Below are 17101 nucleotides of genomic sequence, written 5' to 3'. Positions count from 1 at the left end.
CTGCTGCCTTGCAACTCATTCAACCAAAATAAAAACTATCTTTAAAAGTACGTTTTGGTCCCTGAACTTTTTCATATTTCCCGTTTAGTCCCTGCATTGCAATTCACCGGTGCTCGTTGCTCGTTACTCGTTTACGCGATAGGCGATAATAATTAAAAAAATGCAGGCGCGGACCGCAAAAATGCAAAAAAGGGGTGCAACACGAGGACTTCCCAGGAGGTCACCCATCCTAGTACTGCTCTCGCCCAAGCACGTTTAACTTCGGAGTTCTGATGGGATCCGGTGCATTAGTGCTGGTATGATCGCACCCGTCACACCTTGCACGATCATCGTATATATCTGCTGCCTTGCAACTCATTCAACCAAAATAAAAACTATCTTTAAAAGTACGTTTTGGTCCCTGAACTTTTTCATATTTCCCGTTTAGTCCCTGCATTGCAATTCACCGGTGCTCGTTGCTCGTTACTCGTTCTGTTTACGCGATAGGCGATAATAATTAAAAAAATGCAGGCGCGGACCGCAAAAATGCAAAAAAGGGGTGCAACACGAGGACTTCCCAGGAGGTCACCCATCCTAGTACTGCTCTCGCCCAAGCACGTTTAACTTCGGAGTTCTGATGGGATCCGGTGCATTAGTGCTGGTATGATCGCACCCGTCACACCTTGCACGATCATCGTATATATCTGCTGCCTTGCAACTCATTCAACCAAAATAAAAACTATCTTTAAAAGTACGTTTTGGTCCCTGAACTTTTTCATATTTCCCGTTTAGTCCCTGCATTGCAATTCACCGGTGCTCGTTGCTCGTTACTCGTTCTGTTTACGCGAGAGGCGATAATAATTAAAAAAATGCAGGCGCGGACCGCAAAAATGCAAAAAAGGGGTGCAACACGAGGACTTCCCAGGAGGTCACCCATCCTAGTACTGCTCTCGCCCAAGCACGTTTAACTTCGGAGTTCTGATGGGATCCGGTGCATTAGTGCTGGTATGATCGCACCCGTCACACCTTGCACGATCATCGTATATATCTGCTGCCTTGCAACTCATTCAACCAAAATAAAAAATATCTTTAAAAGTACGTTTTGGTCCCCGAACTTTTTCATATTTCCCGTTTAGTCCCTGCATTGCAATTCACCGGTGCTCGTTGCTCGTTACTCGTTTACGCGATAGGCGATAATAATTAAAAAAATGCAGGCGCGGACCGCAAAAATGCAAAAAAGGGGTGCAACACGAGGACTTCCCAGGAGGTCACCCATCCTAGTACTGCTCTCGCCCAAGCACGTTTGACTTCGGAGTTCTGATGGGATCCGGTGCATTAGTGCTGGTATGATCGCACCCGTCACACCTTGCACGATCATCGTATATATCTGCTGCCTTGCAACTCATTCAACCAAAATAAAAACTATCTTTAAAAGTACGTTTTGGTCCCTGAACTTTTTTATATTTCCCGTTTAGTCCCTGCATTGCAATTCACCGGTGCTCGTTGCTCGTTACTCGTTTACGCGATAGGCGATAATAATTAAAAAAATGCAGGCGCGGACCGCAAAAATGCAAAAAAGGGGTGCAACACGAGGACTTCCCAGGAGATCACCCATCCTAGTACTGCTCTCGCCCAAGCACGTTTAACTTCGGAGTTCTGATGGGATCCGGTGCATTAGTGCTGGTATGATCGCACCCGTCACACCTTGCACGATCATCGTATATATCTGCTGCCTTGCAACTCATTCAACCAAAATAAAAACTATCTTTAAAAGTACGTTTTGGTCCCTGAACTTTTTCATATTTCCCGTTTAGTCCCTGCATTGCAATTCACCGGTGCTCGTTGCTCGTTACTCGTTTACGCGATAGGCGATAATAATTAAAAAAATGCAGGCGCGGACCGCAAAAATGCAAAAAAGGGGTGCAACACGAGGACTTCCCAGGAGGTCACCCATCCTAGTACTGCTCTCGCCCAAGCACGTTTAACTTCGGAGTTCTGATGGGATCCGGTGCATTAGTGCTGGTATGATCGCACCCGTCACACCTTGCACGATCATCGTATATATCTGCTGCCTTGCAACTCATTCAACCAAAATAAAAACTATCTTTAAAAGTACGTTTTGGTCCCTGAACTTTTTCATATTTCCCGTTTAGTCCCTGCATTGCAATTCACCGGTGCTCGTTGCTCGTTACTCGTTCTGTTTACGCGATAGGCGATAATAATTAAAAAAATGCAGGCGCGGACCGCAAAAATGCAAAAAAGGGGTGCAACACGAGGACTTCCCAGGAGGTCACCCATCCTAGTACTGCTCTCGCCCAAGCACGTTTAACTTCGGAGTTCTGATGGGATCCGGTGCATTAGTGCTGGTATGATCGCACCCGTCACACCTTGCACGATCATCGTATATATCTGCTGCCTTGCAACTCATTCAACCAAAATAAAAACTATCTTTAAAAGTACGTTTTGGTCCCTGAACTTTTTCATATTTCCCGTTTAGTCCCTGCATTGCAATTCACCGGTGCTCGTTGCTCGTTACTCGTTCTGTTTACGCGAGAGGCGATAATAATTAAAAAAATGCAGGCGCGGACCGCAAAAATGCAAAAAAGGGGTGCAACACGAGGACTTCCCAGGAGGTCACCCATCCTAGTACTGCTCTCGCCCAAGCACGTTTAACTTCGGAGTTCTGATGGGATCCGGTGCATTAGTGCTGGTATGATCGCACCCGTCACACCTTGCACGATCATCGTATATATCTGCTGCCTTGCAACTCATTCAACCAAAATAAAAAATATCTTTAAAAGTACGTTTTGGTCCCCGAACTTTTTCATATTTCCCGTTTAGTCCCTGCATTGCAATTCACCGGTGCTCGTTGCTCGTTACTCGTTTACGCGATAGGCGATAATAATTAAAAAAATGCAGGCGCGGACCGCAAAAATGCAAAAAAGGGGTGCAACACGAGGACTTCCCAGGAGGTCACCCATCCTAGTACTGCTCTCGCCCAAGCACGTTTGACTTCGGAGTTCTGATGGGATCCGGTGCATTAGTGCTGGTATGATCGCACCCGTCACACCTTGCACGATCATCGTATATATCTGCTGCCTTGCAACTCATTCAACCAAAATAAAAACTATCTTTAAAAGTACGTTTTGGTCCCTGAACTTTTTTATATTTCCCGTTTAGTCCCTGCATTGCAATTCACCGGTGCTCGTTGCTCGTTACTCGTTTACGCGATAGGCGATAATAATTAAAAAAATGCAGGCGCGGACCGCAAAAATGCAAAAAAGGGGTGCAACACGAGGACTTCCCAGGAGATCACCCATCCTAGTACTGCTCTCGCCCAAGCACGTTTAACTTCGGAGTTCTGATGGGATCCGGTGCATTAGTGCTGGTATGATCGCACCCGTCACACCTTGCACGATCATCGTATATATCTGCTGCCTTGCAACTCATTCAACCAAAATAAAAAATATCTTTAAAAGTACGTTTTGGTCCCTGAACTTTTTCATATTTCCCGTTTAGTCCCTGCATTGCAATTCACCGGTGCTCGTTACTCGTTCTGTTTACGCGATAGGCGATAATAATTAAAAAAATGCAGGCGCGGACCGCAAAAATGCAAAAAAGGGGTGCAACACGAGGACTTTCCAGGAGGTCACCCATCCTAGTACTGCTCTCGCCCAAGCACGTTTAACTTCGGAGTTCTGATGGGATTCGGTGCATTAGTGCTGGTATGATCGCACCCGTCACACCTTGCACGATCATCGTATATATCTGCTGCCTTGCAACTCATTCAACCAAAATAAAAAATATCTTTAAAAGTACGTTTTGGTCCCTGAACTTTTTCATATTTCCCGTTTAGTCCCTGCATTGCAATTCACCGGTGCTCGTTACTCGTTCTGTTTACGCGAGAGGCGATGATAATTAAAAAAATGCAGGCGCGGACCGCAAAAATGCAAAAAAGGGGTGCAACACGAGGACTTCCCAGGAGGTCACCCATCCTAGTACTGCTCTCGCCCAAGCACGTTTAACTTCGGAGTTCTGATGGGATCCGGTGCATTAGTGCTGGTATGATCGCACCCGTCACACCTTGCACGATCATCGTATATATCTGCTGCCTTGCAACTCATTCAACCAAAATAAAAACTATCTTTAAAAGTACGTTTTGGTCCCTGAACTTTTTCATATTTCCCGTTTAGTCCCTGCATTGCAATTCACCGGTGCTCGTTGCTCGTTACTCGTTTACGCGATAGGCGATAATAATTAAAAAAATGCAGGCGCGGACCGCAAAAATGCCAAAAAGGGGTGCAACACGAGGACTTCCCAGGAGGTCACCCATCCTAGTACTGCTCTCGCCCAAGCACGTTTAACTTCGGAGTTCTGATGGGATCCGGTGCATTAGTGCTGGTATGATCGCACCCGTCACACCTTGCACGATCATCGTATATATCTGCTGCCTTGCAACTCATTCAACCAAAATAAAAAATATCTTTAAAAGTACGTTTTGGTCCCTGAACTTTTTCATATTTCCCGTTTAGTCCCTGCATTGCAATTCACCGGTGCTCGTTGCTCGTTACTCGTTACTCGTTCTGTTTACGCGATAGGCGATAATAATTAAAAAAATGCAGGCGCGGACCGCAAAAATGCCAAAAAGGGGTGCAACACGAGGACTTCCCAGGAGGTCACCCATCCTAGTACTGCTCTCGCCCAAGCACGTTTAACTTCGGAGTTCTGATGGGATCCGGTGCATTAGTGCTGGTATGATCGCACCCGTCACACCTTGCACGATCATCGTATATATCTGCTGCCTTGCAACTCATTCAACCAAAATAAAAACTATCTTTAAAAGTACGTTTTGGTCCCTGAACTTTTTCATATTTCCCGTTTAGTCCCTGCATTGCAATTCACCGGTGCTCGTTGCTCGTTACTCGTTCTGTTTACGCGATAGGCGATAATAATTAAAAAAATGCAGGCGCGGACCGCAAAAATGCAAAAAAGGGGTGCAACACGAGGACTTCCCAGGAGGTCACCCATCCTAGTACTGCTCTCGCCCAAGCATGTTTAACTTCGGAGTTCTGATGGGATCCGGTGCATTAGTGCTGGTATGATCGCACCCGTCACACCTTGCACGATCATCGTATATATCTGCTGCCTTGCAATTCATTCAACCAAAATAAAAAATATCTTTAAAAGTACGTTTTGGTCCCTGAACTTTTTCATATTTCCCGTTTAGTCCCTGCATTGCAATTCACCGGTGCTCGTTGCTCGTTACTCGTTTACGCGATAGGCGATAATAATTAAAAAAATGCAGGCGCGGACCGCAAAAATGCAAAAAAGGGGTGCAACACGAGGACTTCCCAGGAGGTCACCCATCCTAGTACTGCTCTCGCCCAAGCACGTTTAACTTCGGAGTTCTGATGGGATCCGGTGCATTAGTGCTGGTATGATCGCACCCGTCACACCTTGCACGATCATCGTATATATCTGCTGCCTTGCAACTCATTCAACCAAAATAAAAAATATCTTTAAAAGTACGTTTTGGTCCCTGAACTTTTTCATATTTCCCGTTTAGTCCCTGCATTGCAATTCACCGGTGCTCGTTACTCGTTACTCGTTCTGTTTACGCGAGAGGCGATGATAATTAAAAAAATGCAGGCGCGGACCGCAAAAATGCAAAAAAGGGGTGCAACACGAGGACTTCCCAGGAGGTCACCCATCCTAGTACTGCTCTCGCCCAAGCACGTTTAACTTCGGAGTTCTGATGGGATCCGGTGCATTAGTGCTGGTATGATCGCACCCGTCACACCTTGCACGATCATCGTATATATCTGCTGCCTTGCAACTCATTCAACCAAAATAAAAACTATCTTTAAAAGTACGTTTTGGTCCCTGAACTTTTTCATATTTCCCGTTTAGTCCCTGCATTGCAATTCACCGGTGCTCGTTGCTCGTTACTCGTTCTGTTTACGCGATAGGCGATAATAATTAAAAAAATGCAGGCGCGGACCGCAAAAATGCAAAAAAGGGGTGCAACACGAGGACTTCCCAGGAGGTCACTCATCCTAGTACTGCTCTCGCCCAAGCACGTTTAACTTCGGAGTTCTGATGGGATCCGGTGCATTAGTGCTGGTATGATCGCACCCGTCACACCTTGCACGATCATCGTATATATCTGCTGCCTTGCAATTCATTCAACCAAAATAAAAAATATCTTTAAAAGTACGTTTTGGTCCCTGAACTTTTTCATATTTCCCGTTTAGTCCCTGCATTGCAATTCACCGGTGCTCGTTACTCGTTCTGTTTACGCGAGAGGCGATGATAATTAAAAAAATGCAGGCGCGGACCGCAAAAATGCAAAAAAGGGGTGCAACACGAGGACTTCCCAGGAGGTCACCCATCCTAGTACTGCTCTCGCCCAAGCACGTTTAACTTCGGAGTTCTGATGGGATCCGGTGCATTAGTGCTGGTATGATCGCACCCGTCACACCTTGCACGATCATCGTATATATCTGCTGCCTTGCAATTCATTCAACCAAAATAAAAAATATCTTTAAAAGTACGTTTTGGTCCCTGAACTTTTTCATATTTCCCGTTTAGTCCCTGCATTGCAATTCACCGGTGCTCGTTGCTCGTTACTCGTTTACGCGATAGGCGATAATAATTAAAAAAATGCAGGCGCGGACCGCAAAAATGCAAAAAAGGGGTGCAACACGAGGACTTCCCAGGAGGTCACCCATCCTAGTACTGCTCTCGCCCAAGCACGTTTAACTTCGGAGTTCTGATGGGATCCGGTGCATTAGTGCTGGTATGATCGCACCCGTCACACCTTGCACGATCATCGTATATATCTGCTGCCTTGCAACTCATTCAACCAAAATAAAAAATATCTTTAAAAGTACGTTTTGGTCCCTGAACTTTTTCATATTTCCCGTTTAGTCCCTGCATTGCAATTCACCGGTGCTCGTTACTCGTTACTCGTTCTGTTTACGCGAGAGGCGATGATAATTAAAAAAATGCAGGCGCGGACCGCAAAAATGCAAAAAAGGGGTGCAACACGAGGACTTCCCAGGAGGTCACCCATCCTAGTACTGCTCTCGCCCAAGCACGTTTAACTTCGGAGTTCTGATGGGATCCGGTGCATTAGTGCTGGTATGATCGCACCCGTCACACCTTGCACGATCATCGTATATATCTGCTGCCTTGCAACTCATTCAACCAAAATAAAAACTATCTTTAAAAGTACGTTTTGGTCCCTGAACTTTTTCATATTTCCCGTTTAGTCCCTGCATTGCAATTCACCGGTGCTCGTTGCTCGTTACTCGTTCTGTTTACGCGATAGGCGATAATAATTAAAAAAATGCAGGCGCGGACCGCAAAAATGCAAAAAAGGGGTGCAACACGAGGACTTCCCAGGAGGTCACTCATCCTAGTACTGCTCTCGCCCAAGCACGTTTAACTTCGGAGTTCTGATGGGATCCGGTGCATTAGTGCTGGTATGATCGCACCCGTCACACCTTGCACGATCATCGTATATATCTGCTGCCTTGCAATTCATTCAACCAAAATAAAAAATATCTTTAAAAGTACGTTTTGGTCCCTGAACTTTTTCATATTTCCCGTTTAGTCCCTGCATTGCAATTCACCGGTGCTCGTTACTCGTTCTGTTTACGCGAGAGGCGATGATAATTAAAAAAATGCAGGCGCGGACCGCAAAAATGCAAAAAAGGGGTGCAACACGAGGACTTCCCAGGAGGTCACCCATCCTAGTACTGCTCTCGCCCAAGCACGTTTAACTTCGGAGTTCTGATGGGATCCGGTGCATTAGTGCTGGTATGATCGCACCCGTCACACCTTGCACGATCATCGTATATATCTGCTGCCTTGCAACTCATTCAACCAAAATAAAAACTATCTTTAAAAGTACGTTTTGGTCCCTGAACTTTTTCATATTTCCCGTTTAGTCCCTGCATTGCAATTCACCGGTGCTCGTTGCTCGTTACTCGTTTACGCGATAGGCGATAATAATTAAAAAAATGCAGGCGCGGACCGCAAAAATGCCAAAAAGGGGTGCAACACGAGGACTTCCCAGGAGGTCACCCATCCTAGTACTGCTCTCGCCCAAGCACGTTTAACTTCGGAGTTCTGATGGGATCCGGTGCATTAGTGCTGGTATGATCGCACCCGTCACACCTTGCACGATCATCGTATATATCTGCTGCCTTGCAACTCATTCAACCAAAATAAAAAATATCTTTAAAAGTACGTTTTGGTCCCTGAACTTTTTCATATTTCCCGTTTAGTCCCTGCATTGCAATTCACCGGTGCTCGTTGCTCGTTACTCGTTACTCGTTCTGTTTACGCGATAGGCGATAATAATTAAAAAAATGCAGGCGCGGACCGCAAAAATGCCAAAAAGGGGTGCAACACGAGGACTTCCCAGGAGGTCACCCATCCTAGTACTGCTCTCGCCCAAGCACGTTTAACTTCGGAGTTCTGATGGGATCCGGTGCATTAGTGCTGGTATGATCGCACCCGTCACACCTTGCACGATCATCGTATATATCTGCTGCCTTGCAACTCATTCAACCAAAATAAAAAATATCTTTAAAAGTACGTTTTGGTCCCTGAACTTTTTCATATTTCCCGTTTAGTCCCTGCATTGCAATTCACCGGTGCTCGTTACTCGTTACTCGTTCTGTTTACGCGAGAGGCGATGATAATTAAAAAAATGCAGGCGCGGACCGCAAAAATGCAAAAAAGGGGTGCAACACGAGGACTTCCCAGGAGGTCACCCATCCTAGTACTGCTCTCGCCCAAGCACGTTTAACTTCGGAGTTCTGATGGGATCCGGTGCATTAGTGCTGGTATGATCGCACCCGTCACACCTTGCACGATCATCGTATATATCTGCTGCCTTGCAACTCATTCAACCAAAATAAAAACTATCTTTAAAAGTACGTTTTGGTCCCTGAACTTTTTCATATTTCCCGTTTAGTCCCTGCATTGCAATTCACCGGTGCTCGTTGCTCGTTACTCGTTCTGTTTACGCGATAGGCGATAATAATTAAAAAAATGCAGGCGCGGACCGCAAAAATGCAAAAAAGGGGTGCAACACGAGGACTTCCCAGGAGGTCACTCATCCTAGTACTGCTCTCGCCCAAGCACGTTTAACTTCGGAGTTCTGATGGGATCCGGTGCATTAGTGCTGGTATGATCGCACCCGTCACACCTTGCACGATCATCGTATATATCTGCTGCCTTGCAATTCATTCAACCAAAATAAAAAATATCTTTAAAAGTACGTTTTGGTCCCTGAACTTTTTCATATTTCCCGTTTAGTCCCTGCATTGCAATTCACCGGTGCTCGTTACTCGTTCTGTTTACGCGAGAGGCGATGATAATTAAAAAAATGCAGGCGCGGACCGCAAAAATGCAAAAAAGGGGTGCAACACGAGGACTTCCCAGGAGGTCACCCATCCTAGTACTGCTCTCGCCCAAGCACGTTTAACTTCGGAGTTCTGATGGGATCCGGTGCATTAGTGCTGGTATGATCGCACCCGTCACACCTTGCACGATCATCGTATATATCTGCTGCCTTGCAATTCATTCAACCAAAATAAAAAATATCTTTAAAAGTACGTTTTGGTCCCTGAACTTTTTCATATTTCCCGTTTAGTCCCTGCATTGCAATTCACCGGTGCTCGTTGCTCGTTACTCGTTTACGCGATAGGCGATAATAATTAAAAAAATGCAGGCGCGGACCGCAAAAATGCAAAAAAGGGGTGCAACACGAGGACTTCCCAGGAGGTCACCCATCCTAGTACTGCTCTCGCCCAAGCACGTTTAACTTCGGAGTTCTGATGGGATCCGGTGCATTAGTGCTGGTATGATCGCACCCGTCACACCTTGCACGATCATCGTATATATCTGCTGCCTTGCAACTCATTCAACCAAAATAAAAAATATCTTTAAAAGTACGTTTTGGTCCCTGAACTTTTTCATATTTCCCGTTTAGTCCCTGCATTGCAATTCACCGGTGCTCGTTACTCGTTACTCGTTCTGTTTACGCGAGAGGCGATGATAATTAAAAAAATGCAGGCGCGGACCGCAAAAATGCAAAAAAGGGGTGCAACACGAGGACTTCCCAGGAGGTCACCCATCCTAGTACTGCTCTCGCCCAAGCACGTTTAACTTCGGAGTTCTGATGGGATCCGGTGCATTAGTGCTGGTATGATCGCACCCGTCACACCTTGCACGATCATCGTATATATCTGCTGCCTTGCAACTCATTCAACCAAAATAAAAACTATCTTTAAAAGTACGTTTTGGTCCCTGAACTTTTTCATATTTCCCGTTTAGTCCCTGCATTGCAATTCACCGGTGCTCGTTGCTCGTTACTCGTTCTGTTTACGCGATAGGCGATAATAATTAAAAAAATGCAGGCGCGGACCGCAAAAATGCAAAAAAGGGGTGCAACACGAGGACTTCCCAGGAGGTCACTCATCCTAGTACTGCTCTCGCCCAAGCACGTTTAACTTCGGAGTTCTGATGGGATCCGGTGCATTAGTGCTGGTATGATCGCACCCGTCACACCTTGCACGATCATCGTATATATCTGCTGCCTTGCAATTCATTCAACCAAAATAAAAAATATCTTTAAAAGTACGTTTTGGTCCCTGAACTTTTTCATATTTCCCGTTTAGTCCCTGCATTGCAATTCACCGGTGCTCGTTACTCGTTCTGTTTACGCGAGAGGCGATGATAATTAAAAAAATGCAGGCGCGGACCGCAAAAATGCAAAAAAGGGGTGCAACACGAGGACTTCCCAGGAGGTCACCCATCCTAGTACTGCTCTCGCCCAAGCACGTTTAACTTCGGAGTTCTGATGGGATCCGGTGCATTAGTGCTGGTATGATCGCACCCGTCACACCTTGCACGATCATCGTATATATCTGCTGCCTTGCAATTCATTCAACCAAAATAAAAATTATCTTTAAAAGTACGTTTTGGTCCCTGAACTTTTTCATATTTCCCGTTTAGTCCCTGCATTGCAATTCACCGGTGCTCGTTGCTCGTTACTCGTTTACGCGATAGGCGATAATAATTAAAAAAATGCAGGCGCGGACCGCAAAAATGCAAAAAAGGGGTGCAACACGAGGACTTCCCAGGAGGTCACCCATCCTAGTACTGCTCTCGCCCAAGCACGTTTAACTTCGGAGTTCTGATGGGATCCGGTGCATTAGTGCTGGTATGATCGCACCCGTCACACCTTGCACGATCATCGTATATATCTGCTGCCTTGCAACTCATTCAACCAAAATAAAAAATATCTTTAAAAGTACGTTTTGGTCCCTGAACTTTTTCATATTTCCCGTTTAGTCCCTGCATTGCAATTCACCGGTGCTCGTTACTCGTTACTCGTTCTGTTTACGCGAGAGGCGATGATAATTAAAAAAATGCAGGCGCGGACCGCAAAAATGCAAAAAAGGGGTGCAACACGAGGACTTCCCAGGAGGTCACCCATCCTAGTACTGCTCTCGCCCAAGCACGTTTAACTTCGGAGTTCTGATGGGATCCGGTGCATTAGTGCTGGTATGATCGCACCCGTCACACCTTGCACGATCATCGTATATATCTGCTGCCTTGCAACTCATTCAACCAAAATAAAAACTATCTTTAAAAGTACGTTTTGGTCCCTGAACTTTTTCATATTTCCCGTTTAGTCCCTGCATTGCAATTCACCGGTGCTCGTTGCTCGTTACTCGTTCTGTTTACGCGATAGGCGATAATAATTAAAAAAATGCAGGCGCGGACCGCAAAAATGCAAAAAAGGGGTGCAACACGAGGACTTCCCAGGAGGTCACTCATCCTAGTACTGCTCTCGCCCAAGCACGTTTAACTTCGGAGTTCTGATGGGATCCGGTGCATTAGTGCTGGTATGATCGCACCCGTCACACCTTGCACGATCATCGTATATATCTGCTGCCTTGCAATTCATTCAACCAAAATAAAAAATATCTTTAAAAGTACGTTTTGGTCCCTGAACTTTTTCATATTTCCCGTTTAGTCCCTGCATTGCAATTCACCGGTGCTCGTTACTCGTTCTGTTTACGCGAGAGGCGATGATAATTAAAAAAATGCAGGCGCGGACCGCAAAAATGCAAAAAAGGGGTGCAACACGAGGACTTCCCAGGAGGTCACTCATCCTAGTACTGCTCTCGCCCAAGCACGTTTAACTTCGGAGTTCTGATGGGATCCGGTGCATTAGTGCTGGTATGATCGCACCCGTCACACCTTGCACGATCATCGTATATATCTGCTGCCTTGCAACTCATTCAACCAAAATAAAAACTATCTTTAAAAGTACGTTTTGGTCCCTGAACTTTTTCATATTTCCCGTTTAGTCCCTGCATTGCAATTCACCGGTGCTCGTTGCTCGTTACTCGTTCTGTTTACGCGATAGGCGATAATAATTAAAAAAATGCAGGCGCGGACCGCAAAAATGCAAAAAAGGGGTGCAACACGAGGACTTCCCAGGAGGTCACCCATCCTAGTACTGCTCTCGCCCAAGCACGTTTAACTTCGGAGTTCTGATGGGATCCGGTGCATTAGTGCTGGTATGATCGCACCCGTCACACCTTGCACGATCATCGTATATATCTGCTGCCTTGCAATTCATTCAACCAAAATAAAAAATATCTTTAAAAGTACGTTTTGGTCCCTGAACTTTTTCATATTTCCCGTTTAGTCCCTGCATTGCAATTCACCGGTGCTCGTTGCTCGTTACTCGTTTACGCGATAGGCGATAATAATTAAAAAAATGCAGGCGCGGACCGCAAAAATGCAAAAAAGGGGTGCAACACGAGGACTTCCCAGGAGGTCACCCATCCTAGTACTGCTCTCGCCCAAGCACGTTTAACTTCGGAGTTCTGATGGGATCCGGTGCATTAGTGCTGGTATGATCGCACCCGTCACACCTTGCACGATCATCGTATATATCTGCTGCCTTGCAACTCATTCAACCAAAATAAAAAAATATCTTTAAAAGTACGTTTTGGTCCCTGAACTTTTTCATATTTCCCGTTTAGTCCCTGCATTGCAATTCACCGGTGCTCGTTACTCGTTACTCGTTCTGTTTACGCGAGAGGCGATGATAATTAAAAAAATGCAGGCGCGGACCGCAAAAATGCAAAAAAGGGGTGCAACACGAGGACTTCCCGGGAGGTCACCCATCCTAGTACTGCTCTCGCCCAAGCACGTTTAACTTCGGAGTTCTGATGGGATCCGGTGCATTAGTGCTGGTATGATCGCACCCGTCACACCTTGCACGATCATCGTATATATCTGCTGCCTTGCAACTCATTCAACCAAAATAAAAACTATCTTTAAAAGTACGTTTTGGTCCCTGAACTTTTTCATATTTCCCGTTTAGTCCCTGCATTGCAATTCACCGGTGCTCGTTGCTCGTTACTCGTTCTGTTTACGCGATAGGCGATAATAATTAAAAAAATGCAGGCGCGGACCGCAAAAATGCAAAAAAGGGGTGCAACACGAGGACTTCCCAGGAGGTCACTCATCCTAGTACTGCTCTCGCCCAAGCACGTTTAACTTCGGAGTTCTGATGGGATCCGGTGCATTAGTGCTGGTATGATCGCACCCGTCACACCTTGCACGATCATCGTATATATCTGCTGCCTTGCAATTCATTCAACCAAAATAAAAAATATCTTTAAAAGTACGTTTTGGTCCCTGAACTTTTTCATATTTCCCGTTTAGTCCCTGCATTGCAATTCACCGGTGCTCGTTGCTCGTTACTCGTTTACGCGATAGGCGATAATAATTAAAAAAATGCAGGCGCGGACCGCAAAAATGCAAAAAAGGGGTGCAACACGAGGACTTCCCAGGAGGTCACCCATCCTAGTACTGCTCTCGCCCAAGCACGTTTAACTTCGGAGTTCTGATGGGATCCGGTGCATTAGTGCTGGTATGATCGCACCCGTCACACCTTGCACGATCATCGTATATATCTGCTGCCTTGCAACTCATTCAACCAAAATAAAAAATATCTTTAAAAGTACGTTTTGGTCCCTGAACTTTTTCATATTTCCCGTTTAGTCCCTGCATTGCAATTCACCGGTGCTCGTTACTCGTTACTCGTTCTGTTTACGCGAGAGGCGATGATAATTAAAAAAATGCAGGCGCGGACCGCAAAAATGCAAAAAAGGGGTGCAACACGAGGACTTCCCAGGAGGTCACCCATCCTAGTACTGCTCTCGCCCAAGCACGTTTAACTTCGGAGTTCTGATGGGATCTGGTGCATTAGTGCTGGTATGATCGCACCCGTCACACCTTGCACGATCATCGTATATATCTGCTGCCTTGCAACTCATTCAACCAAAATAAAAACTATCTTTAAAAGTACGTTTTGGTCCCTGAACTTTTTCATATTTCCCGTTTAGTCCCTGCATTGCAATTCACCGGTGCTCGTTGCTCGTTACTCGTTCTGTTTACGCGATAGGCGATAATAATTAAAAAAATGCAGGCGCGGACCGCAAAAATGCAAAAAAGGGGTGCAACACGAGGACTTCCCAGGAGGTCACCCATCCTAGTACTGCTCTCGCCCAAGCACGTTTAACTTCGGAGTTCTGATGGGATCCGGTGCATTAGTGCTGGTATGATCGCACCCGTCACACCTTGCACGATCATCGTATATATCTGCTGCCTTGCAACTCATTCAACCAAAATAAAAAATATCTTTAAAAGTACGTTTTGGTACCTGAACTTTTTCATATTTCCCGTTTAGTCCCTGCATTGCAATTCACCGGTGCTCGTTACTCGTTACTCGTTCTGTTTACGCGAGAGGCGATGATAATTAAAAAAATGCAGGCGCGGACCGCAAAAATGCAAAAAAGGGGTGCAACACGAGGACTTCCCAGGAGGTCACCCATCCTAGTACTGCTCTCGCCCAAGCACGTTTAACTTCGGAGTTCTGATGGGATCCGGTGCATTAGTGCTGGTATGATCGCACCCGTCACACCTTGCACGATCATCGTATATATCTGCTGCCTTGCAACTCATTCAACCAAAATAAAAACTATCTTTAAAAGTACGTTTTGGTCCCTGAACTTTTTCATATTTCCCGTTTAGTCCCTGCATTGCAATTCACCGGTGCTCGTTGCTCGTTACTCGTTCTGTTTACGCGATAGGCGATAATAATTAAAAAAATGCAGGCGCGGACCGCAAAAATGCAAAAAAGGGGTGCAACACGAGGACTTCCCAGGAGGTCACCCATCCTAGTACTGCTCTCGCCCAAGCACGTTTAACTTCGGAGTTCTGATGGGATCCGGTGCATTAGTGCTGGTATGATCGCACCCGTCACACCTTGCACGATCATCGTATATATCTGCTGCCTTGCAATTCATTCAACCAAAATAAAAAATATCTTTAAAAGTACGTTTTGGTCCCTGAACTTTTTCATATTTCCCGTTTAGTCCCTGCATTGCAATTCACCGGTGCTCGTTGCTCGTTACTCGTTTACGCGATAGGCGATAATAATTAAAAAAATGCAGGCGCGGACCGCAAAAATGCAAAAAAGGGGTGCAACACGAGGACTTCCCAGGAGGTCACCCATCCTAGTACTGCTCTCGCCCAAGCACGTTTAACTTCGGAGTTCTGATGGGATCCGGTGCATTAGTGCTGGTATGATCGCACCCGTCACACCTTGCACGATCATCGTATATATCTGCTGCCTTGCAACTCATTCAACCAAAATAAAAAATATCTTTAAAAGTACGTTTTGGTCCCTGAACTTTTTCATATTTCCCGTTTAGTCCCTGCATTGCAATTCACCGGTGCTCGTTACTCGTTACTCGTTCTGTTTACGCGAGAGGCGATGATAATTAAAAAAATGCAGGCGCGGACCGCAAAAATGCAAAAAAGGGGTGCAACACGAGGACTTCCCAGGAGGTCACCCATCCTAGTACTGCTCTCGCCCAAGCACGTTTAACTTCGGAGTTCTGATGGGATCCGGTGCATTAGTGCTGGTATGATCGCACCCGTCACACCTTGCACGATCATCGTATATATCTGCTGCCTTGCAACTCATTCAACCAAAATAAAAACTATCTTTAAAAGTACGTTTTGGTCCCTGAACTTTTTCATATTTCCCGTTTAGTCCCTGCATTGCAATTCACCGGTGCTCGTTGCTCGTTACTCGTTCTGTTTACGCGATAGGCGATAATAATTAAAAAAATGCAGGCGCGGACCGCAAAAATGCAAAAAAGGGGTGCAACACGAGGACTTCCCAGGAGGTCACCCATCCTAGTACTGCTCTCGCCCAAGCACGTTTAACTTCGGAGTTCTGATGGGATCCGGTGCATTAGTGCTGGTATGATCGCACCCGTCACACCTTGCACGATCATCGTATATATCTGCTGCCTTGCAACTCATTCAACCAAAATAAAAAATATCTTTAAAAGTACGTTTTGGTCCCTGAACTTTTTCATATTTCCCGTTTAGTCCCTGCATTGCAATTCACCGGTGCTCGTTGCTCGTTACTCGTTTACGCGATAGGCGATAATAATTAAAAAAATGCAGGCGCGGACCGCAAAAATGCAAAAAAGGGGTGCAACACGAGGACTTCCCAGGAGGTCACCCATCCTAGTACTGCTCTCGCCCAAGCACGTTTAACTTCGGAGTTCTGATGGTATCCGGTGCATTAGTGCTGGTATGATCGCACCCGTCACACCTTGCACGATCATCGTATATATCTGCTGCCTTGCAACTCATTCAACCAAAATAAAAAATATCTTTAAAAGTACGTTTTGGTCCCTGAACTTTTTCATATTTCCCGTTTAGTCCCTGCATTGCAATTCACCGGTGCTCGTTACTCGTTCTGTTTACGCGAGAGGCGATGATAATTAAAAAAATGCAGGCGCGGACCGCAAAAATGCAAAAAAGGGGTGCAACACGAGGACTTCCCAGGAGGTCACCCATCCTAGTACTGCTCTCGCCCAAGCACGTTTAACTTCGGAGTTCTGATGGGATCCGGTGCATTAGTGCTGGTATGATCGCACCCGTCACACCTTGCACGATCATCGTATATATCTGCTGCCTTGCAACTCATTCA

The 17101-nt window shown here is 45.8% G+C and overlaps 50 non-coding genes across 50 annotated transcripts; all 50 read right to left on the bottom strand.

The window, feature by feature from the left end:
• Window positions 1-191: 191 nt before the first annotated feature.
• LOC126683796 (5S ribosomal RNA) lies at window positions 192-310 on the bottom strand. Its single transcript, XR_007642006.1, has one exon. It is a non-coding gene; the product is annotated as a 5S ribosomal RNA (ribosomal RNA).
• A 225-nt stretch (window positions 311-535) lies between these two features.
• On the bottom strand, window positions 536-654 carry LOC126683795 (5S ribosomal RNA). The gene has a single exon (XR_007642005.1). It is a non-coding gene; the product is annotated as a 5S ribosomal RNA (ribosomal RNA).
• Window positions 655-879: 225 nt separating this feature from the next.
• Window positions 880-998, bottom strand: LOC126683794 (5S ribosomal RNA). The gene has a single exon (XR_007642004.1). It is a non-coding gene; the product is annotated as a 5S ribosomal RNA (ribosomal RNA).
• A 220-nt stretch (window positions 999-1218) lies between these two features.
• Window positions 1219-1337, bottom strand: LOC126684557 (5S ribosomal RNA). Its single transcript, XR_007642730.1, has one exon. It is a non-coding gene; the product is annotated as a 5S ribosomal RNA (ribosomal RNA).
• A 220-nt stretch (window positions 1338-1557) lies between these two features.
• LOC126684645 (5S ribosomal RNA) lies at window positions 1558-1676 on the bottom strand. Its single transcript, XR_007642817.1, has one exon. It is a non-coding gene; the product is annotated as a 5S ribosomal RNA (ribosomal RNA).
• Window positions 1677-1896: 220 nt separating this feature from the next.
• On the bottom strand, window positions 1897-2015 carry LOC126683793 (5S ribosomal RNA). Its single transcript, XR_007642003.1, has one exon. It is a non-coding gene; the product is annotated as a 5S ribosomal RNA (ribosomal RNA).
• Window positions 2016-2240: 225 nt separating this feature from the next.
• LOC126683792 (5S ribosomal RNA) lies at window positions 2241-2359 on the bottom strand. The gene has a single exon (XR_007642002.1). It is a non-coding gene; the product is annotated as a 5S ribosomal RNA (ribosomal RNA).
• Window positions 2360-2584: 225 nt separating this feature from the next.
• LOC126683790 (5S ribosomal RNA) lies at window positions 2585-2703 on the bottom strand. The gene has a single exon (XR_007642000.1). It is a non-coding gene; the product is annotated as a 5S ribosomal RNA (ribosomal RNA).
• A 220-nt stretch (window positions 2704-2923) lies between these two features.
• LOC126684556 (5S ribosomal RNA) lies at window positions 2924-3042 on the bottom strand. Its single transcript, XR_007642729.1, has one exon. It is a non-coding gene; the product is annotated as a 5S ribosomal RNA (ribosomal RNA).
• Window positions 3043-3262: 220 nt separating this feature from the next.
• Window positions 3263-3381, bottom strand: LOC126684644 (5S ribosomal RNA). The gene has a single exon (XR_007642816.1). It is a non-coding gene; the product is annotated as a 5S ribosomal RNA (ribosomal RNA).
• Window positions 3382-3599: 218 nt separating this feature from the next.
• On the bottom strand, window positions 3600-3718 carry LOC126685062 (5S ribosomal RNA). The gene has a single exon (XR_007643217.1). It is a non-coding gene; the product is annotated as a 5S ribosomal RNA (ribosomal RNA).
• A 218-nt stretch (window positions 3719-3936) lies between these two features.
• On the bottom strand, window positions 3937-4055 carry LOC126683789 (5S ribosomal RNA). Its single transcript, XR_007641999.1, has one exon. It is a non-coding gene; the product is annotated as a 5S ribosomal RNA (ribosomal RNA).
• A 220-nt stretch (window positions 4056-4275) lies between these two features.
• LOC126683788 (5S ribosomal RNA) lies at window positions 4276-4394 on the bottom strand. Its single transcript, XR_007641998.1, has one exon. It is a non-coding gene; the product is annotated as a 5S ribosomal RNA (ribosomal RNA).
• Window positions 4395-4626: 232 nt separating this feature from the next.
• Window positions 4627-4745, bottom strand: LOC126683787 (5S ribosomal RNA). Its single transcript, XR_007641997.1, has one exon. It is a non-coding gene; the product is annotated as a 5S ribosomal RNA (ribosomal RNA).
• Window positions 4746-4970: 225 nt separating this feature from the next.
• LOC126684817 (5S ribosomal RNA) lies at window positions 4971-5089 on the bottom strand. The gene has a single exon (XR_007642986.1). It is a non-coding gene; the product is annotated as a 5S ribosomal RNA (ribosomal RNA).
• Window positions 5090-5309: 220 nt separating this feature from the next.
• LOC126683786 (5S ribosomal RNA) lies at window positions 5310-5428 on the bottom strand. Its single transcript, XR_007641996.1, has one exon. It is a non-coding gene; the product is annotated as a 5S ribosomal RNA (ribosomal RNA).
• A 225-nt stretch (window positions 5429-5653) lies between these two features.
• Window positions 5654-5772, bottom strand: LOC126683784 (5S ribosomal RNA). Its single transcript, XR_007641994.1, has one exon. It is a non-coding gene; the product is annotated as a 5S ribosomal RNA (ribosomal RNA).
• Window positions 5773-5997: 225 nt separating this feature from the next.
• Window positions 5998-6116, bottom strand: LOC126684915 (5S ribosomal RNA). Its single transcript, XR_007643079.1, has one exon. It is a non-coding gene; the product is annotated as a 5S ribosomal RNA (ribosomal RNA).
• A 218-nt stretch (window positions 6117-6334) lies between these two features.
• LOC126683783 (5S ribosomal RNA) lies at window positions 6335-6453 on the bottom strand. The gene has a single exon (XR_007641993.1). It is a non-coding gene; the product is annotated as a 5S ribosomal RNA (ribosomal RNA).
• A 220-nt stretch (window positions 6454-6673) lies between these two features.
• Window positions 6674-6792, bottom strand: LOC126683782 (5S ribosomal RNA). Its single transcript, XR_007641992.1, has one exon. It is a non-coding gene; the product is annotated as a 5S ribosomal RNA (ribosomal RNA).
• A 225-nt stretch (window positions 6793-7017) lies between these two features.
• Window positions 7018-7136, bottom strand: LOC126683781 (5S ribosomal RNA). The gene has a single exon (XR_007641991.1). It is a non-coding gene; the product is annotated as a 5S ribosomal RNA (ribosomal RNA).
• A 225-nt stretch (window positions 7137-7361) lies between these two features.
• Window positions 7362-7480, bottom strand: LOC126684913 (5S ribosomal RNA). The gene has a single exon (XR_007643077.1). It is a non-coding gene; the product is annotated as a 5S ribosomal RNA (ribosomal RNA).
• A 218-nt stretch (window positions 7481-7698) lies between these two features.
• Window positions 7699-7817, bottom strand: LOC126683780 (5S ribosomal RNA). The gene has a single exon (XR_007641990.1). It is a non-coding gene; the product is annotated as a 5S ribosomal RNA (ribosomal RNA).
• A 220-nt stretch (window positions 7818-8037) lies between these two features.
• LOC126683779 (5S ribosomal RNA) lies at window positions 8038-8156 on the bottom strand. Its single transcript, XR_007641989.1, has one exon. It is a non-coding gene; the product is annotated as a 5S ribosomal RNA (ribosomal RNA).
• Window positions 8157-8388: 232 nt separating this feature from the next.
• On the bottom strand, window positions 8389-8507 carry LOC126683778 (5S ribosomal RNA). The gene has a single exon (XR_007641988.1). It is a non-coding gene; the product is annotated as a 5S ribosomal RNA (ribosomal RNA).
• Window positions 8508-8732: 225 nt separating this feature from the next.
• On the bottom strand, window positions 8733-8851 carry LOC126683777 (5S ribosomal RNA). The gene has a single exon (XR_007641987.1). It is a non-coding gene; the product is annotated as a 5S ribosomal RNA (ribosomal RNA).
• Window positions 8852-9076: 225 nt separating this feature from the next.
• On the bottom strand, window positions 9077-9195 carry LOC126684912 (5S ribosomal RNA). The gene has a single exon (XR_007643076.1). It is a non-coding gene; the product is annotated as a 5S ribosomal RNA (ribosomal RNA).
• Window positions 9196-9413: 218 nt separating this feature from the next.
• Window positions 9414-9532, bottom strand: LOC126683776 (5S ribosomal RNA). Its single transcript, XR_007641986.1, has one exon. It is a non-coding gene; the product is annotated as a 5S ribosomal RNA (ribosomal RNA).
• Window positions 9533-9752: 220 nt separating this feature from the next.
• Window positions 9753-9871, bottom strand: LOC126683775 (5S ribosomal RNA). Its single transcript, XR_007641985.1, has one exon. It is a non-coding gene; the product is annotated as a 5S ribosomal RNA (ribosomal RNA).
• Window positions 9872-10096: 225 nt separating this feature from the next.
• LOC126683772 (5S ribosomal RNA) lies at window positions 10097-10215 on the bottom strand. The gene has a single exon (XR_007641983.1). It is a non-coding gene; the product is annotated as a 5S ribosomal RNA (ribosomal RNA).
• A 225-nt stretch (window positions 10216-10440) lies between these two features.
• Window positions 10441-10559, bottom strand: LOC126684911 (5S ribosomal RNA). The gene has a single exon (XR_007643075.1). It is a non-coding gene; the product is annotated as a 5S ribosomal RNA (ribosomal RNA).
• Window positions 10560-10777: 218 nt separating this feature from the next.
• LOC126683771 (5S ribosomal RNA) lies at window positions 10778-10896 on the bottom strand. The gene has a single exon (XR_007641982.1). It is a non-coding gene; the product is annotated as a 5S ribosomal RNA (ribosomal RNA).
• A 220-nt stretch (window positions 10897-11116) lies between these two features.
• LOC126683770 (5S ribosomal RNA) lies at window positions 11117-11235 on the bottom strand. Its single transcript, XR_007641981.1, has one exon. It is a non-coding gene; the product is annotated as a 5S ribosomal RNA (ribosomal RNA).
• A 225-nt stretch (window positions 11236-11460) lies between these two features.
• Window positions 11461-11579, bottom strand: LOC126683769 (5S ribosomal RNA). Its single transcript, XR_007641980.1, has one exon. It is a non-coding gene; the product is annotated as a 5S ribosomal RNA (ribosomal RNA).
• Window positions 11580-11804: 225 nt separating this feature from the next.
• LOC126684910 (5S ribosomal RNA) lies at window positions 11805-11923 on the bottom strand. Its single transcript, XR_007643074.1, has one exon. It is a non-coding gene; the product is annotated as a 5S ribosomal RNA (ribosomal RNA).
• Window positions 11924-12141: 218 nt separating this feature from the next.
• On the bottom strand, window positions 12142-12260 carry LOC126684909 (5S ribosomal RNA). Its single transcript, XR_007643073.1, has one exon. It is a non-coding gene; the product is annotated as a 5S ribosomal RNA (ribosomal RNA).
• Window positions 12261-12485: 225 nt separating this feature from the next.
• On the bottom strand, window positions 12486-12604 carry LOC126683768 (5S ribosomal RNA). Its single transcript, XR_007641979.1, has one exon. It is a non-coding gene; the product is annotated as a 5S ribosomal RNA (ribosomal RNA).
• A 220-nt stretch (window positions 12605-12824) lies between these two features.
• Window positions 12825-12943, bottom strand: LOC126683767 (5S ribosomal RNA). The gene has a single exon (XR_007641978.1). It is a non-coding gene; the product is annotated as a 5S ribosomal RNA (ribosomal RNA).
• Window positions 12944-13169: 226 nt separating this feature from the next.
• LOC126684376 (5S ribosomal RNA) lies at window positions 13170-13288 on the bottom strand. Its single transcript, XR_007642556.1, has one exon. It is a non-coding gene; the product is annotated as a 5S ribosomal RNA (ribosomal RNA).
• Window positions 13289-13513: 225 nt separating this feature from the next.
• Window positions 13514-13632, bottom strand: LOC126684908 (5S ribosomal RNA). The gene has a single exon (XR_007643072.1). It is a non-coding gene; the product is annotated as a 5S ribosomal RNA (ribosomal RNA).
• Window positions 13633-13852: 220 nt separating this feature from the next.
• Window positions 13853-13971, bottom strand: LOC126683766 (5S ribosomal RNA). The gene has a single exon (XR_007641977.1). It is a non-coding gene; the product is annotated as a 5S ribosomal RNA (ribosomal RNA).
• A 225-nt stretch (window positions 13972-14196) lies between these two features.
• Window positions 14197-14315, bottom strand: LOC126684658 (5S ribosomal RNA). Its single transcript, XR_007642830.1, has one exon. It is a non-coding gene; the product is annotated as a 5S ribosomal RNA (ribosomal RNA).
• Window positions 14316-14540: 225 nt separating this feature from the next.
• On the bottom strand, window positions 14541-14659 carry LOC126683765 (5S ribosomal RNA). Its single transcript, XR_007641976.1, has one exon. It is a non-coding gene; the product is annotated as a 5S ribosomal RNA (ribosomal RNA).
• A 225-nt stretch (window positions 14660-14884) lies between these two features.
• On the bottom strand, window positions 14885-15003 carry LOC126683764 (5S ribosomal RNA). The gene has a single exon (XR_007641975.1). It is a non-coding gene; the product is annotated as a 5S ribosomal RNA (ribosomal RNA).
• A 225-nt stretch (window positions 15004-15228) lies between these two features.
• LOC126683763 (5S ribosomal RNA) lies at window positions 15229-15347 on the bottom strand. Its single transcript, XR_007641974.1, has one exon. It is a non-coding gene; the product is annotated as a 5S ribosomal RNA (ribosomal RNA).
• Window positions 15348-15567: 220 nt separating this feature from the next.
• On the bottom strand, window positions 15568-15686 carry LOC126683761 (5S ribosomal RNA). Its single transcript, XR_007641972.1, has one exon. It is a non-coding gene; the product is annotated as a 5S ribosomal RNA (ribosomal RNA).
• Window positions 15687-15911: 225 nt separating this feature from the next.
• On the bottom strand, window positions 15912-16030 carry LOC126683760 (5S ribosomal RNA). The gene has a single exon (XR_007641971.1). It is a non-coding gene; the product is annotated as a 5S ribosomal RNA (ribosomal RNA).
• A 225-nt stretch (window positions 16031-16255) lies between these two features.
• On the bottom strand, window positions 16256-16374 carry LOC126683759 (5S ribosomal RNA). Its single transcript, XR_007641970.1, has one exon. It is a non-coding gene; the product is annotated as a 5S ribosomal RNA (ribosomal RNA).
• Window positions 16375-16594: 220 nt separating this feature from the next.
• Window positions 16595-16713, bottom strand: LOC126684993 (5S ribosomal RNA). The gene has a single exon (XR_007643152.1). It is a non-coding gene; the product is annotated as a 5S ribosomal RNA (ribosomal RNA).
• A 218-nt stretch (window positions 16714-16931) lies between these two features.
• Window positions 16932-17050, bottom strand: LOC126683757 (5S ribosomal RNA). Its single transcript, XR_007641969.1, has one exon. It is a non-coding gene; the product is annotated as a 5S ribosomal RNA (ribosomal RNA).
• Window positions 17051-17101: the final 51 nt, after the last annotated feature.

This window comes from Mercurialis annua, linkage group LG5, assembly GCF_937616625.2.
Source record: "Mercurialis annua linkage group LG5, ddMerAnnu1.2, whole genome shotgun sequence".
Lineage (NCBI taxonomy): Eukaryota > Viridiplantae > Streptophyta > Magnoliopsida > Malpighiales > Euphorbiaceae > Mercurialis > Mercurialis annua.
Note: the sequence above shows the minus strand (reverse complement) of the source record. Positions and strands in the feature narration are given on the sequence as shown.